The sequence below is a fragment of the Anoplopoma fimbria genome, chromosome 12 (genome assembly GCF_027596085.1).
Source record: "Anoplopoma fimbria isolate UVic2021 breed Golden Eagle Sablefish chromosome 12, Afim_UVic_2022, whole genome shotgun sequence".
Lineage (NCBI taxonomy): Eukaryota > Metazoa > Chordata > Actinopteri > Perciformes > Anoplopomatidae > Anoplopoma > Anoplopoma fimbria.
The window spans coordinates 8,963,513-8,981,278 of NC_072460.1; the positions used below are offsets into that span (position 1 = coordinate 8,963,513).

The 17,766-nt window shown below is 40.6% G+C and overlaps 1 long non-coding RNA gene across 1 annotated transcript; it reads right to left on the minus strand.

Annotated features, from left to right (window-relative positions):
• Positions 1 to 1,039: 1,039 nt before the first annotated feature.
• LOC129100095 (uncharacterized) lies at positions 1,040 to 4,056 on the minus strand. The gene is made up of 2 exons (XR_008531652.1): positions 3,689 to 4,056; positions 1,040 to 3,646 (listed from the first exon to the last, which is right to left on the minus strand). It is a non-coding gene; the product is annotated as an uncharacterized LOC129100095 (long non-coding RNA).
• Positions 4,057 to 17,766: the final 13,710 nt, after the last annotated feature.

Here is a 17,766-nt window from a genome sequence, read left to right on the forward strand (position 1 = left end):
GCTACAACTACTTTGCTGCTTGATACAAAAGGAAACTTCCCACAGTTCACATTTTCCACGACTCATCCAGTGTTTCCCAGTAATTAGCCACAGTTCACCTCGGCCGGCCACAGTTTCATAATGAACCGCATATATATTTACACTTCTAAACAAGGGGTTTCACGAATTTGATACTAAATTGAAAATCGATCAAAATGACCTTTAAACTTTGACCTTTCAATGTGAAAAGCTGGATTGGTGTTTCTCCTAGTATTATTATTATTATTTTTTTTTTTTAACCTCCATCCCCGCCTACTTAGCTCGTCCAAAGAGAAAAAAACAAAACAGTGAGACACTTCGTAGATGACACAGAGTAGCCCACCGGTTGCCTGCTCTGCAGCTGCACTTTTCCAGACACCAAGGCCGCTCATGGATTCAGAGATGAAGGAGAGACAACTGAAGTGTAAATTCCAGCTTCCCTGAAGTCATGTGTTGCAATTTTCCCTCCCTGTGAGTTGCGTAAAGAATAAACGTGTTTTTCAGGCTGCAGAAGATTTAAGGAATGCAGCAAGCCAGCGTAGTGTCAGGCTCTACTAGGTCGGCTTGGAATGCCCCCGGGTGAAGGTGACTGGCGACCTTGCTGCTTCCCGGGGCCGTGGACTTAGTGCTGGCTGTGCACTCTGTGCGGGCTCCCGGTGACGGTAAACCCGGGTAGACTGCCCTCAGTGCGAGGGGTCTGCGGTGATGTCGGCAACTCACCCGACCCACCCCTCTCGTTAACGATGCGTTAAAGGTGTCATCACCATTCATATCTCAACAACCAATGTATTTTATAATTAAATAGTGTAGGCTACTAGAGCACAAAATTGTTTACAAGAGCACAACATTGTTTATCTAGCCTCTTAAAATGCACCAAATTGATGCATTTAACTTTAAAATGTATGAAATTTAGGGTGAATATTCCTGTATTTTTTCAAACCACAATATACATGCAGGAAAAAAAATATTGTAATATCAGTTTTTCCCCAATATCTTGCGGCCCTGGTACCACTGACATTCCTTCAGACGTTTTCCTTGCTCTTAGTCACAACTCATCTTTGTCTCCTCCTACGATGCTCCCAGCATCCTCAGTGAGTCTTATGCCTCTCTGTCGGAGCGCCGCCTCAGAGAGCAGTGCAGCAGCTGTTTGTTGTATTATCCTTGAATCCACCGTGTTAATAGGTCAAACGGTGACCTCTGATATGTACATTTGCTGACATTGCTAACCAGGTCAGAGACCTCAGAACTGCTGCCTGTCCCCCAAAGAAAAACAACTTAAAAAAAACAACCTGTGGGAAACAGAAAATGTAAAATCTTTGCCACAGTCATTGTCATATTCTAGTCACCCTGTTTGCTGACACATTGTGTCATAGTCAGAAACGAAAGCGCTTTGCAATACGTTGATCGACGTGTCTTTGAGTAGAGGTCATCCAGCCCTCCCCTATTTCCATTTTTTTTCCGTAATGGAAGGAGGCAACCCTAGCTACACAATGTGGCCTGGAGCACATGAGGATGGTCATTAGGCAAAAATAAGTCTCATAGCTCTCCCTGTTGCCCTTTTTGTTCTTTTCATACTGGACCACTGGATCTGAGCAGGTTGTAACTGTGACCTGCTTGCTGGGAATTTCTGACTTCATTTCTGAATAGAATGCAGCATAGATTCTACAAAAGGCCTTCGACAGCACTTGTTCCTATTCCCTAACTTTTACTATTTCACTATTGTTATTGGCACTCATTCCTCCACATTGCTGTGGTGTCGGATCACAAGAGTATCAGATTTAATTAGGAATAAAAGGTGACCCGCCCCCGCCCCATCCTCCTCTTTGCTGCAGAGGCTACGAAAAGCCAGAGAAGGGAAGCAGTTGAGGAGGTGTTCCTTTAACAGAGCCACAGTGCAGCATGGCAAGGATCATTTATCCAAACCAGCAGCCTTCTAATAATGGATGCTCCACTCATGAAAATGGTCACGTGTACGGGAGATGAAGGTGTCCTCCAGCTGGAAGTTGACAGTGATGGATGTGATATTGGAATGATGATCTTTGAGAGATTCAGATGATTCTCTCCTTTCTGCCTTAATTCCATGAACTGTATGTTGAAGGACTTGTTTGATTGTAACCAGCCTCCAAGTGTTGCACCAATGTCTTAAAATACTACTGTTGTGCCTCTCTAAGAGTGTCTAATCACCTGATTGGGTTTAAGCACTTAATAACAATTACTAAAAAAAAAGAAAAAGGATGAATTTGATCTGTCCCTCAAACACAGAACTGTGGGTTTCTGTTTTAATTTGTATTTGCTTTCTAGTTATTTTGGCTCTTACCTGTGCCATTAGATTGAAACTATAAAGGTAGATTTTATGAATCTAAACTCTTTACCTAGCAACAGACATTGACACTATAATTCGGTCAAATTTTCTACCTCTAATGTGTCATATATCTTTTTGCAAAAAATCATTAGTAATAGTTTTAACCTGTAACCGTTAGGCAGATTTGACCACTGTTGAAGTTGGCTGTATGCTCCAAATTCAACATTGAAGGACAGGGTACACACAAGTCCTAGTGGTGTATTCCAGAGTCAAACATTGTTCTCTCTACTTGCCTTTAATGATATTTCTACTTATTTACTACCTCAGAGAAGAGACAGGTGACTGTCCATCTAACTGCAGAGAAAATGTCTGTGTAGAGTTTTATTTTTGTCAGAACAAGCACATGTACTTTGTAGCTCCATAGTTTTTTACTGAGGTTAGCTCACAGCAGAATGATGTCTAGTGCAACAAGTACCACATTGCCTGGCAGTTCCTACTGCATCAGTCCTGTTCTCAGTGTCTCTGCCTCTTCAGTCTGGAATGTTTACTCCGTTTATGAATCTGGGCCTCGGTCTAAAGGAATTCCACAGTTGCATGTTGGAATCTACAGACAACACTTTGGCACTGTGTGTTTTCACTCGGAGCACTAGGGATGGGTCATCATTTTTCTAAAAGTCATCAAATTACCAAAAAAAAAACCAATAGTTTGAGACTATCGTGTTGCCTTTAAAAAAAATATGTTTTACCGTTACTGCCGCGGCCTGGTAGTAACGTTGTGTGTGGCAAGTTCGGTTCTTTATCCGAACGTTCTTTGTCGAACGTTCTTTGTCGAACTTGCCACACACACAACATAGTCTGCATTTGCTGTGTCTGTGCGTGGCACAGCACCCTGTAGTTTCAGCTGGGAGATGAGTGGCAGAAAGAACATAAAACTCTCCAACATTAACCGTCTTACTTCAGGTGATGCAGATGATCATGATCGATGCCATGTGTCCTTGTAAATAGAATACCTATTTGTTTGAATAGGTCAGTTTATCTGCCATCAGACTTACTTTCCTCATGACCGCATCTCACTGCTTTGGAGAGAAGTGCTAACCCTGCCTTTTTTTTTATTTTATTTTTTTATAAATACCTCCACACAGCTGGCCGGTCACTGCCTAAAGTGGCAGTGATTGCATATTTTAGAACAACAAATATTGACTGACTGCCCCGTTCCCTGCTCCAGCTCTGAAGTAGAACAGGTTTTTCAGATGCGCTTAGATGATCCAACAAGCACTTATTCTGAAGCATACCAGGGTCTTTAAAATGGCCCAGGTTTACATTTAACTGTAGAGGACCTCTTGTGGCTGAGCAAGTCGGTCCATTTACCATGTTTTAAAAGAACCTTTGACTCAGAAACTTGAGTCATTCAAATGTTACGTTATGTGGTACATGTCTTGTTGCTGCATAGCTTAGGACATGTTGAAGATGTGGCAGCTCGTCTGCACAACAACACTTAACGTGTTTAAGCATTCCAGACTGAAAGTAGAGAAGTGGTGAAGAGCAGAGGATACCAGGATTCATTTCACTGAATGATCATCCAGTACTGTTGTGTTGCTTGCATTTAGGTTGGCTCTGAGAACCACTACAATGCAGGTTTAGACACCTTTAATTTAGATATATTTTGCATTAGGTGTTTGTATTATCACTTAATAGATTTTAGAAGACACTGAAAAGAAGTTGTCATTTTCTGATTGTCTGAACATAAAGTAATACAAAATAAATAAATGAATCTTTTGATTTCCACTTTTGAGTCCCTGTGTTTTACTACTTTTACAACTACTAAGTTTATAATATCCCTAGCCTATAGGAGCAGTGAAAATTTTCGAGGAAACCTGTAATTCCGGACACATTCAACTTCCCAACAGGATGTATTGTACATCCTAGTGATGTCCTGAATATCTTGCTGATGTCCTGTCATGCTGTCATAAAAATTGAGGGGAAAAAGCTGTGAAGAGAAATATTGAAACCTTAATAGTCTTTAGTCTTATTCAGTTTTGGGGAGAAATTAAGCTGTTGGAAATGTAAGTTCTTACAAAGATGAATACCTAGTAAATGTAGAGGTATGTGGTATAACCTGCTAGGCTTTACTGCCTGTCAGACCTTCTCTGGCACCTGGAACCACCATCCCTTGACATTTAGCCCTTTTAATCCTGGAACGTCTACTGGCGTGACAATCGTCTGCCTCAGGGTTAAATATGGACAGTGCAAGCATTGCCATTGTACTTGGGCCTGTGGTGTAGGGGAGCTGTGTAAAAATGTGTTGGGCAGGCGATCACCTGGAGGAAATAATCATTTCAAACATTACGATGTGTGAGGTTACATTAGACCAGTGCAATAAGAAACGCCATCTTAGAAAAAAAGTGAAAACAAACACCACTACCGGCATGACTTACTAGAGAATAAAGGCTTTAAAGATTTTTGGTTCGCGAGGATAGTGTTGATGTCAGGGCAAATGTTATAAGCATAAGCAGAGGATGACCAGGGGAAGTAGTGGCATCTATCCTAAAAATGACCTTTACCTTGATGCAATAATCTGGGCCCTGTTTGAGGAGGCAGGTTTAAAGCCTAGCCCTGAAATCTGAGTTGACTAACTCTTAAATGAGAAACTCTTGAGTTTTTGGATCCAGAACAGCTGATCAGTTTGTTCACTCTGAGTTAAGCTTGTGTCTAGTGAAAGAAAAAATCCATCGTCAATGGATCCCACGATGGATTCCAAGATTCACCATGGCAACAGGTAAGCAGAGTATGTTCAGAGCCGCCATTTTAATCCAGTGGACGTAGAAATGATGTCAATAAATTAACACAATTATGTTTTATTTAGTATTGTCAATTAATTCACCCTTTCTTTTTCTTATAATAGAATAATTCTCTATTCTACAAATAGACCGCTGAGCCGAGGTGGCTCAGCGGTCTATTTGTAGAATAGAGAATCCTATTTGTACCCAGTCCGCCTTTCCTTCAATTGGCCTGTCTTTAAACCAGTGAAGTAGCTTCTGGATATTGCATGTCCAATATTGAAAAAGAAGATTAGGTAAAGCTAGAACTCCTGCACGCTTTGGTCTTTGGGTCTAGCTAATCCGACTAGGTTTGGTCCCCCATATGATAGAGATTATATTTTTTTAGTGTTTAGAGTTTATTTAGAGTTTTAAGCAGGATAGGAATACAGGTATTTTCGAAGAGATATAAAAACTTAGGTAATACGATAATTTTAATAAGGTTAACGTGCATCACTAATGATAACGGTAACGAAGCGTTTACACTTATTCAGAGGGAAAATTTTGTTATTTTTAAAAGTATATTGGAAGGAGCGAATGACTTCAATCCCTAAATACTTAATTCAATTTTTCAATTCAGTTTATTTTGTATAGCCCAGAATCACAAATTACAAATTTGCCTCAGAGGGCTTTACAATCTGTACACATGCGACATCCTCTGTCCTGGAAGCCTCACATCGGCAAAGTAAGAAACCTATGGGAGAGCGACAGAGGAGGGATCCTTCTCCCAGGATGGACAGAATGCAATAGATGTAATTTGTACAGAATGAACAGCATAACAGAGTTACAACACATTCAATGTATATGACATAAATGATTCATATAATAAGAGTAGTAAGCAGAGTAACAAAGGAAAATGTAAGACTACTTCTAATAACAGCAGCAATTATTATAGTAGAATTATAATTGTGAAATAGGGAATAGTAATAGTAATGTGACTAATAATAATAATCCAAGTAGCAGTGGTTGTCAGCAGGGTCACAGCAGGAGGCACGACTACGGTCCAGGTACCACAACGATTCATGGAAACCTGCAAAGTGAGAAAGCAAAAAGGGCTTCAGGGTGGAAGCAAAGCTAGTATGCGTAATGGTACAGGTAATAGTAATAGTAATGTGACTAATAATAATAATGGTAGTAGCAGTCGGTGTCAGCATGGCCGCAGCAGGAGGCACAACCACAGTCCAGGTACAGCCACGATTCATGGAAACCTGCGAGGCGAGAAAGCACAAGGACTCCGGGGTAGAAGCAAAGACAATAAGCGTAATAGTACAGGGAATAATAACAGTAATGTGACTAATAATAATAGTGGTAGTAGCAATGGGTGTCAGCAGGGCCACAGCATGAGACATGACCACGGTATAGATATAACCACAATTCATGGAAACCTGCGAGGCAAGAAAGCACAAGGACTCCGGGGAAGAAACAAAGTCAGTAATGTGCATTAATGGGACATGAATACATAAAGATGGAGGGAGAGAAGAGGAGAGAGGAGCTCAGCGTATCCTAGGTAGTCCCCCGGCTGTCTAGGCCTATAGCAGCATATCTAGGGGCTGGACCAAGGTGACCCTGAGCCATCCCTAACTCTCTGTTTTGCAAGAACAATTGAAGAAACAGCAGTTGCCCATTGAAAGCATTATAAGGAGTTTATCTAAAATGGAGTCTGTACTCGACCGGTCTGCTTTTTGTTCCCATAAAACCACTTACCAGTTTACTACATAGGGCCTGCCCATCTGCCTCTGTTGCCCAAATCTGAACATGTCCTCTGCCAGTGTCGCCAAGAGCTGGGGGCCACGAATATCCAGCTTGCCCAGTTCAGCCTGAATCAAACTCTGCTGGGGCACCCTCAGGTATGGGTTTTGTAGACAACGCAAATGCTAGTAATGAGACTAATAGTACTGGTCATCATAGGCAGGTTTCCCCTTTCAAACCCTTCACAACAGGCTCTATGGTTACTACCATCACTCTTTAATGAAGTATGCCAGCACTGGGGGGCCCCTAAACTTCGATTGTGTGGGTGGTTGGCTTTGAAGGCAGCAAATGGCTTAGATATCTCATATGTAGGCTATCTGGAGTTGGACATCCAGGTGCTGGGTAGAACGATTCAAGGTGGTGGGGTTCTGGTTGTGAAAGATACTCCTTGGCACCACAACAACACATCTTCCAGGATTATTGGGGATAGTGTGATCACAGAATGCTACAGAGAGCAATAGGATAAAAAAAAAAGATGTAGTAGAAAGAAGACAAAAGGAGAAAAGATGCTGTTGGAGTAGTTAGAGTGAGTTGAAAAGATGGGTTTTAAGAGCAGTTTTAAATTCTGTTGTCGAGTGCAGTATACGGATGTGAGAGGGAAGGGAGTTCCAGAGTTTGGGTGCAGCATAGGAGAAGGCCCTGACTCTCAGTGTGCTGAGGTTGACGTCTGGTAGAACCAGTAGACCTGCAGATAAAGACCGCAGGGCGCAGGAAGGCTTGTAGGTCCGGAGGAAGTCTGTGAGATTCAATTCAATTCAGTTTATTTTGTATAGCCCAAAATCACAAATTACAAATTTGCCTCAGAGGGCTTTACAATCTGTACACATGCGCGACATCCTCTGTCCCGGAACCCTCACATCGGCACAGGAAAAACTCCCCTAAAAAACCCTTTAACAGGGAGAAAAAAGGAAGAAACCTATGGGAGAACGACAGAGGAGGGATCCTTCTCCCAGGATGGACAGAATGCAATAGATGTCATGTGTACAGAATGAACAGCATAACAGAGATACAACACATTCAATGTATATGACATAAATTATTCATATAATCACAGTAGTAAGCAGAGTGATGTGGTCAGTAGATATTGCCCCTGTGATAATCCGTGCTGCAGAGTTCTGGATGAGTTGTAGTCGCTGAATAAGATTGTTTGGAATGCCCTCTAGCATCCCATTGCAGTAGTCAATGCTTGATGCGACCAATGCATTGACTAGAATCTCTGAGTGTTGTGTTAAAGCGGGGCTTAGTCTGGAGATGTTTTTCGCAGATGGAAAAAGCCAGTACATTGTGAAGACAGGTAGGTGATTCCAGCAATGGGGAGTGAGAAGATATTAGTTTTTCAAGAGTGGATTTGGTTCTGGACCAGATGGACCAGAGAATATTTGCCACTCCTTCAGGACAGACAAAAGTGGCATACACTACAGAGGAACTTTGTGCCAGGAGATATCGTCTTGATAATGGATGAAGCTTCCCCTCGCAACTCTTGGATCATGGGTCGTGTAGTAAAGACATTGCCAGACTCCAGTGGAAAAGTCAGGCGAGTTAGTGTAAAAACCAAAACCAACACACTGGACAGACCCATAAACAAACTCACATTGCTGAGGCAAGCAATGTAAACAATTAGACCTCAAATTTGGATGAAGAATCTGTGTAAAGTTTATTTACCTTTTGAACATAATGTAAACGAATGTATGATTATTGATGCCTGTTGAAGATGTTATGGTTCTTTGTAAATAATATTTGGTAATTGTTTTGCAGTCAGCATAAGCAATTATGGGCTGGAAATGTAAGAGCCATACTAGACTTAATAAGATGTGTTCAGTGATTTAGTAACGAAAATGTTGAAATGCTCCTTTAGTTACGCTACTGACTACGTCATAGCCAATAGCCCTCAGTTGTGGTTAATCAGTCTGTGGATCAAGTTGTGCCAAGTTGAGCACAGACTGAATCTTGTAACTTTGTTTTTTGTTGAGTAAACTTTTAAAATGGAGTTACTGCCTATGAAGAATAATTTCGTGTGAAGCTCATTGCAAATACGCAGACTGTTACAGTAGTGGTAATGTGGATCACCAGACAGAGAGAAGATTGCCGCTACACCTGTGCTGATGATATTTGCAAAATAGGTGGTTTTGGCTGTTGAAAGAGCATCTTTGTAGTGGAGTAGATGATCACAATACTTTGTGTAGAGTCGCTCAAGGGGCCGAACTAATGCCATGAGCTGATGTTGTTCAGGTGTGTACCATGGAGCAGTATGGGCAAATGAGAAAACACGTGTTTTCAGAGGGGCTAGAGTATGAAGTGCAGAAGATAAGCTGTCATTGTAGTGGTCCATTAGTGCGGGGAGCGAGCTAAGAGCAGGAACTGGGTTCAAGGTTATTAAACTAATGAGATCTGCTGGGTTAACACGTCTGATGTTGCGGTATGATATAATACGCTGCGCCCTTGATTTACTGAGTGGTAGGTTGGTGTTGAATAATACCGCTTTATGGTCTGAGATGGGTAGTTCAGCAGAGGTGATGTTATATGATGTAACACCGGAACAACAAACTAAGTCCAGGATATGGCCCTTTGTGTGGGTTATAAAATCAACATATTGTATAAGGTCAAAGCAATCTAACATTCTTTAAAATCTTTGATAGAAATATTGTGTATGTTATCAAAATGAACATTAAAATCCCCAGTCAGGATGATGTTGGGAGACATTGGACTAAGGGTGGTTAAAACTGTCGAGAGTTCAGTGATAAAAATATTTGATGACTTAGGAGGTCTGTACAGAACAGCAATAATGATGGGCGTAGGTCCACAGAGTTTAACAGCCAGCTGTTCAAAGGAAGATTGATCAGGTAGGGAAAGTGGCATTATTTTTATACTCTCGCAAAATATCAGCGCGAGGCCACCTCCCCTGCACGAAGAACGGGCTTTACATATGTATAGAAATCCAGGAAGCACAGCTACATTTAGGTGTAGGAAATCGTGATGTGTCTGCCAGGTTTCTCAGAGACATAAATAGTCCAGTTTGTTATCTGTGATGAAGTCGTTGACCAGAGGGACCAGACAGCATAAGACTCCAAAGCCGCCTGTAATATCCAAGGAGTCGTCCTCCAAATCCTGCCTTTACTGTAAAGAGTCACATACATTATTCAGGTGTTCAAAGCTGAATAAAGTGAGAAACGGAGAAAATTGAATTCCAGAAAGGTTAAAGAATTTGTTTTGGATGTTTGAAGGCTGGCCACATGAATAAGGAATGCAGAAGTCGTCTGACCTCTGATGAATGCAATCTAAAAAACCTGACTATTCTACATATCCATGCTAAAGACAAAATGAATAAACCGCAGGAAATCCCAGTCAAGAGTGCAATAGTACCTATTTAGGCATGTGGTTGTACAGGGGCCGGAGACCATGACTGTACCATTTCCATCGTGACAGTGCAGTTGAAATCTAAGAAGGGAGACAAAGTGCTGCAGACCTATGCCTTCCTGGACCCTGGAAGTACAGCAACTTTCTGTACCAACCGTTTTATGAAGAAGCTGCATCTATAGGGTACTAAGACGGACATTCTGTTACGCACTATGGGCAAAGAAAAGGTTGTGGAAAGCCAAATAGGTGTCCAAATTGAATAGTAATACATTTGTTGAGCTCCCAGAGATGTTTACACAGGAAACGATCCCAGTCTCAAAAGGCAACATTCCTACTCAATGAGACATTGAAAGGTGTGAATATCTGAAAGAGATCAGCATTCAAGAATTGAAAACTGATGTTAAAATTTTATCCCCACTAATGCCCCAAAACTCATGGAACCCTGGGAAATAATCAACAGCCAAAGTGATGGATCTTACACAGTAAAGACCCTATTGGGGTGGATCGTCAACGGTCCTTTGAGGGGGCAATGGTGGTTGTTGTCAGAGAAGCTGCTCAACCATATATGCCAATAGGATATCCATTGTCAGACTGGAAGAGTTGTTGATCTCTCAGTATAATCAAGATTTCAATTATTAAAAGTCACTCGAGGACCAAAGGTTCATGGAGATCTTGGAGGAATCTACTTGTTTGCAGGACGGTCATTACTGTATGGACTTACCCTTTAAAGTGGATGACATCACAATGCCAAACAGGTGCACAGTTAAACAGCGCATTCAAAGTCTCAAAAGAAAGTTTGAAAGGAATAAGACCTTAAAGCATCAGGAGTAGTATACAGCATTTCTTACTGAGATGATTGACAGTGGATATGCAGAAGTGGTGCCACAAGACCAGTTGGACTGTAAAGATGGCAGGGAGTGGTATCTCCCTCATTATTGGGTGTACCACCCAAAAGAAGAAAACCCTTAGAGTGGTTTATGACTGTGGAGCAGGGTTTAAAGTAACCTTCTTGAAATGTCAGTTTTTGCAAGGTCCTGACCTCACCAACTCTCTCTTTAATGTCTTAACAAGATTTAGACAGGAGAATGTTGCTCTGATGACCGACTTCCAAGCTATGTTCCACCAAGTATGTAGTAGGTGTCAGAAAAGCATGTGGATTTTCTTTGCTTTCTGTGGTGGCCCATGGGAGACATGACACAGAATCCAGTAGAACACAGAATGGGAATCTTTGGAGCAGTTTCATCACTGAGCTGTGCCAACTACGCTTTAAAGAGGACTGCAGTGGACAAGACGAATGCCTTCAAAGTGGAAGAGACTGATACCATCTACAGCAACTTTTACGTGGATGACTGTCTAAAATCTTTGGCCACAGAGGAAGAAGCAATGCAGTTGGTAATGGACCTTACTGCCATATGCTCAAAGGGGGGGATTTCAGCTGTTAAAGTGGAACAGCAACAGTCGGGTTGTATTGTCATCTATTCCCGCAGCAAAGCGGCCCAAAACAACCGGGCAGCTGCAGTTGGAACAAGACAACCTGCCTGTAGAGATGGCACCTGGATGTTACTATAAGTAGTCTTAGTTTTTTCCTGCGTTACTCTGCTTACTACTCCTATTATATGAATCATTTATGTCATATACATTGAATGTGTTGTATCTCTGTTATGCTGTTCATTCTGTACACATGACATCTATTGCATTCTGTCCATCCTGAGAGAAGGATCCCTCCTCTGTCGCTCTCCCATAGGTTTCTTCCTTTTTTCTCCCTGTTAAAGGGGTTTTTTAGGAGAGTTTTTCGTGTGCCGATGTGAGGGAAGGACAGAGGATGTCGCATGTGTACAGATTGTAAAGCCCTCTGAGGCAAATTTGTAATTTGTGATTCTGGGCTATACAAAATAAACTGAATTGAATTGAATTGGATTAAATTGATGCGCTGAAAGTGACACTTTCACATTCAAGCCTGCAGTAGAGAAACGGCCACACACCAGACGTGGTATTCTTTCAATCGTCAATTCCATCTACGACCTGTTAGGATTCTTGTCACCGTTCACCTAGCTACCAAAACTGCATTTGCAAGAAATGTGTAGAAAAAACATGTCATAGGATGACCCTAATCCTCAGACATGCTCACAACAATGGACAGCATGGCTGCTGGACCTGGAGAAGTTGGCGGAACTTAAATTGGGGCGCTGCACCAAACCGAACGACTTCAGTGGACCCATACATGCACAGCTGCATCACTTTGCAGATGTCAGTGACAGTGGTTATGGCACAATGTCCTACTATATATAGTGTATAAGAAGGTACAGCTCGTATTATGGTTGGCCAAAGCCAGAGTTGCGCCATTTAAACAGACAAAAAATCCTCACCTTAAACTATTTCGGGCCCATTGTAACCCCTGAGAAAGAAAACAGAGGAAAGAAAGAAGGAAAGAAAACAGAGGAAGATCAGTCTTTTGTTTTTTAAAGGGGCCCAATTATGCTTTTTCACATTTTCCCTTTCTTTTAGTGTGTTATATATATTTTTGTACATGTAAAAGGTCCGTAGAGTTATAAAGCCTGAAGTCCACCCCTAAAGGGAGTTACCCTCCCCCTTTGAAGCACTTCTCCGGAGCCTGAAAAGGCTGGATTGAATTATTGCCTTGAGTCATAATGTTACGGAAATGAAGGCACATTTACATAAGATCTCCTACCAGCTAGTTCGGGATGCCCTCAAACAAAGCCAGTGAGATGGGAGCTGGAGCTCCGTCTGAATAATTTGGTTTGCGGCCGTCATGTCGATAAGACGCTGTTCTGCAAAAGGAAATGTTCTTTGTATGGACCACCAAAGGAATATGACCTAAAGTGACAAAACTTCATTTTTTATAGTCTTTATGGTCTAAGGTTATAAACTAATTTCACTTCAGATTGATAGCAGACAACCCCAGAGTGTCACTCAGAGAACATCACGAAATTCTGATATTGCATTTCAAAACTAAAGCTTTTTAAAATTGCAATCACTAGCTAACTTTCCTCTAATTCAGATTAGATTTAGGAAATGGTCTATAGTTACAAACTCTTTTCACTTCAGATGGATAGCAAACAACCTCAGTGTCACTCAGTGAGAATCAGGACATTCTGATGTTGAATTTCAAAATGAAAGCCCTTCAAATTCCATTTATGTGTCAATTTATCTCTAATTTTACATTAGATTTAAAAGGAAATGGTATATAGTTACAAACTATTTCAGAATAAAATCCCTTTAAAATCTCAATACTAAGCTAACTTCCATCATATTTCATATTTAATTTAAAAGGAAAAGGTCTATAGTTACAAACTAATTTCCCTTCAGAATAGAACATAGAATATCAGGACATTCTTATGCAGAATTTCCAAATAAAAGCCACTTTAAAATTAAATTAGCTAATGAGCTAATTTTCCTCTAATTTCAGATTAGATATTAAAGGAAATGGTCAGTAGTTACAAATGTATTTCAGTTCAGATTAATAGCAGACCACCTCAGGGTATCACTCAGAGAGAATCGGCACATTCTGATGTAGGTATCACTCAGAGCGAATCGGCACATTCTGATGTAGAATTTAAAAATTAAAGCACTTTGAAATTCCATATATGAGCTATTTTACCTCTTAAATCAGATTAGAATTAAAAGGAAACGGCCTATTGTCACAAACTATTACCAATACCAGGCCATTTAGATGAGGGGTTTCAATTTCATTGTAATGCAATTACAGATAAATTATTTTCATATTTGGCTTTGTGTTGTTTGTTATATTCGAACAATAGTGTTTAGTATTACAAAGGCACAGATAGGACGTAGAGCAGTGGTTCTCAACCTCTTTTCAGTGATGTACCCCCTGTGAAATATTTTTTCAGCGAAGTACCCCCTAACCAGCGCAAAGCATTTTTGGTTGAAAAAAAGATGTAATACACAGCGCTGTGCCATCAGTGTCTGATTTATTAAACTGTCAACACTGAAGATTGCATTGTTGCATTGAATTCAGTTTATGAACTTACACTTATATTTTATTGAACACCAGAATAACTATTTCTAAAGGATTTTTGAATGGATGCTAATTTAAATATATATTTTTTAAATCTCACGTACCCCCTGGAGTGCCTTCACGTACCCCCAGGGGTACACGTACCCCCATTTGAGAACCACTGACTTAGAGAATGTCAATGTGATTGTTTTCATGACGTAAACCTGAAACATTTGAGGTGGAATTACATGTTTGTATTGCTTTCTTGCATTCTTTAAAGTTAGGGCTTTGTGTTTTTAAAAACACTATTTACTCACACTGAAGCAATTGTTGAGTGCATCTTTTATTCATAATTAGTTTCATGTAGGCACTTTTTTCACCTATTTATAGTTAATTTTATTCCAAAAATGGGTGGGCAGTGTACAATCTGTTTAAGTGGTACTAGTAGTTCATTATTTTAATAAATGAATAAAATAACCATTTATCAATCTATAATGTAATCTTATAGTCAGATACACTACCCTCCCCTTGACAGTGGGCTTTTTCCTATTAAATTGAATCTGAAATTAAAAAGAAGTTGCTCCATGAATGGGATTTTAAAGGGCTTTCATTTTGAAATTCTACATCAGAAAGTCCCGATATTCATTGAGCTACACACTGATTTTGTCTGCTATTGTTCTGACGTGAAATTAGTTTGTAATTGTAGACCATTTGCTTTTAATTCTAATGTGATATTAAAGATGGATTGGCTCACGCATGTGATTTGAGTTTAGCTCATGAATTAGGATTTTGAAGGGCTTTGATTTTTAAATTCTACATCAGAATGTCCTGATTCTCTCTGAGTTATGAGGAGGTCTACTATTGATCTGAACTGAAATAAGTTTGTAACTATTGACATTTTCCTTTCAAATCTAATCTGAAATTTGATGGAAGTTTGCTCCGGATTGAGACTTTAAAGGGCTTTTATTATGCAATTCTAAATCAGAATGTCCTGATATTCTCTTGAGTGCACTCTGAGGTTGTCTGCTATCAAATCTGAGCTGAAATTAGTTTGTAACTATTGACAAATTCGCTTTAAATCTAATGTGAAATTAGAGATAACTTGCATCATAAATGGGATTTAAGGTTACTTCATGAATTAGATTTTTAAAGGGGTTTAGTTTTGAAATTCAACATCAGAATGTCCTGATTCTCTCTGAGTGAAGCTCTGAGGTTGTCTGCTTTCAATCCAAAGTGAAATTAGTTTGTAACTATAGACCATTTCCTAAATCTCATCTGAATAAAAGGAGAATTTTTGACAAATTCGCTTTAAATCTAATGTGAAATTAGAGATAACTTGCATCATAAATGGGATTTAAGGTTACTTCATGAATTAGATTTTAAAAAGCTTTCATTTTGAAATTCAACATCAGAATTTCCTGATATTCTTTGAGTGACACTCTGAGGTTGTCTGCTATCAATCTGAAGTGGTGCTGGTGCGATGGACCACAGATCTGGCGAGGAGATGTTACTGGCCGGGGATGGGAGCAGAAATAGAAAAGCACTGTCAGAACTGCCAGCGTTGTGTACTCTCCAAAGCTGTCCAGCCTGGGGTGAAGACCTACTAGGGTGCTCTTCTTGCCAGTCAGCTGTAGAGGTACTTGCCATTGACTACACCCTGCTTAACCCTGCAACAGACCGGTGAGAAAATGTGTTGGTCATGACTGACGTCTTGTCTAAATACACACAGACTTTGCCAACAAAAAAACGAACTGCTGTCGGGAAGCAAAGGTCCTGGTAGACAGCTGGTTTAACCGGTTTGGAGTTCCCAAAAGGTTACAGGGGTGAATTTTGAGAGTTTCCTTATCTGGAAGCTCTGCCAGCTATGCAGGATAAAAAAGTCCAGGAACACGCCATATCATCCACAAGGAAATGGCTAACGTAAGAGATGCTCCAAAACCTGCGCCGATCCCTCCCTCCTGAAAAGAAGCAGGTGTGCTTGATGTTCATCTCTCAGCATGTGTGGACATACAACACCTCGACCCGTCACTCTACTGGCCACTTACACCCTAATGTTTGGCGTACCACCCCGGCTTCCGATTGACTTTCTCTTGGGGGTAGATGCCTCCTAAGAAACAACCAGCTCCTGGGACGAATGGGTCCTGCAGCACAAGGAAAGGATTCAGGTGGCAGGCAACAACGCTGCACCCTACTGTTGTGGACTCTCCCGTTCACACAGGTATATAAACCTATTGTTGCACCGTTTGTAACAAGCGCAGCATGAGGCTGATTTTGTAGCTTTGATCATACTGGGTTGATAGCAAGATGCGAGCGTTACGTCCATCCAAAACTGATGCGGTTAATGTTGTAGCATTGAATGTGTTCGGCTATTGCTATTGTTTTTTCTGTGTTATGCTTATATGATGGCTTGTCTTTGTGCCATTGATGCTTGACATGTTTTTAGCATTTTTAACCTGAAATAGCTATTGTATCATATTGTGTTTATAGTTTACAACCAACGTGACCGCCAAGGTGCTGCCATGGATAGAGACCCGGAAAACAATCTGTAAACAATATACATGTGTTTATCTGTGTAATTGAATACGTTTTTAACCTTTTGATATTTGTAATGTCTCACTAATGTAACACTGGAATTCTCCCTCCATCCTCCTGCATTACTGTGCTATGGGAGTATGCGAGGGGGTCCTATATAAGGCCCATTTTATAGGCATTTGAGGTTTACCTGTAGGAGGCTATAGGTGCTAGGCACTTATTGTATTTTGTATTTGTGGATGGAGATTTCATGTATTGACTGTTACTCTCCTCCCTTCTGTATCGACAGCTTAACCCTTTACAAGCCCGGGTCCGCGCTATGTCAAAATGAGTCTTTGTATAGCTTATAGATTTCCCAATGTCAGCATTCACATCGAATAAAATGTTTCCGGTGTCCTCTCCCACGGGATGCTTTGCTTCATCTTTGTGTGACCTGTCATACCAGTCTACTTTGCTTAGATACCCACATACATTAAGAGCCAACTAAGCCTAAACCCACAATGAATCCACCCCTGATGCCTTGGACACAGCCAAGCACAGTACTGGCTCCCTCGGTTGCTTAGTCAGCGTAGCCCCTGCTGTAGCAACTCATAAAACACTGGGTCCAAGAAGAACAAGACAGAGGTCAGAATATGAGCAGTAGCCTTATGATCAAATAATGTTTGAATCATGGGATTTTGTAAAGAAACCTCTTTCCATGAGCATGTGATCAATTTACTTTTTTCTTCTTCTTGTTAATAGAACATAACCGAACAAAGAACATGCTGTTTTAAATCAACTGATCGGAGGTTATGACATGAATGCTTGTGTACATGATCTAGACTTGCCTGATTTTTACTTTTGGTATTTAAGGGTACATAAAAATGATACAGTATGATATGAACAGAAACCAACACTAATAAGACAGAATGGCCTACGGGAAATTACTGTAAAGGGCACCGTCTCCTTTCTAAACCATTTAAAAAACAAAAGTTTTATTATGTTTTTTTCCTTTCTGAATTGTTTCTGAAAGACTGTAG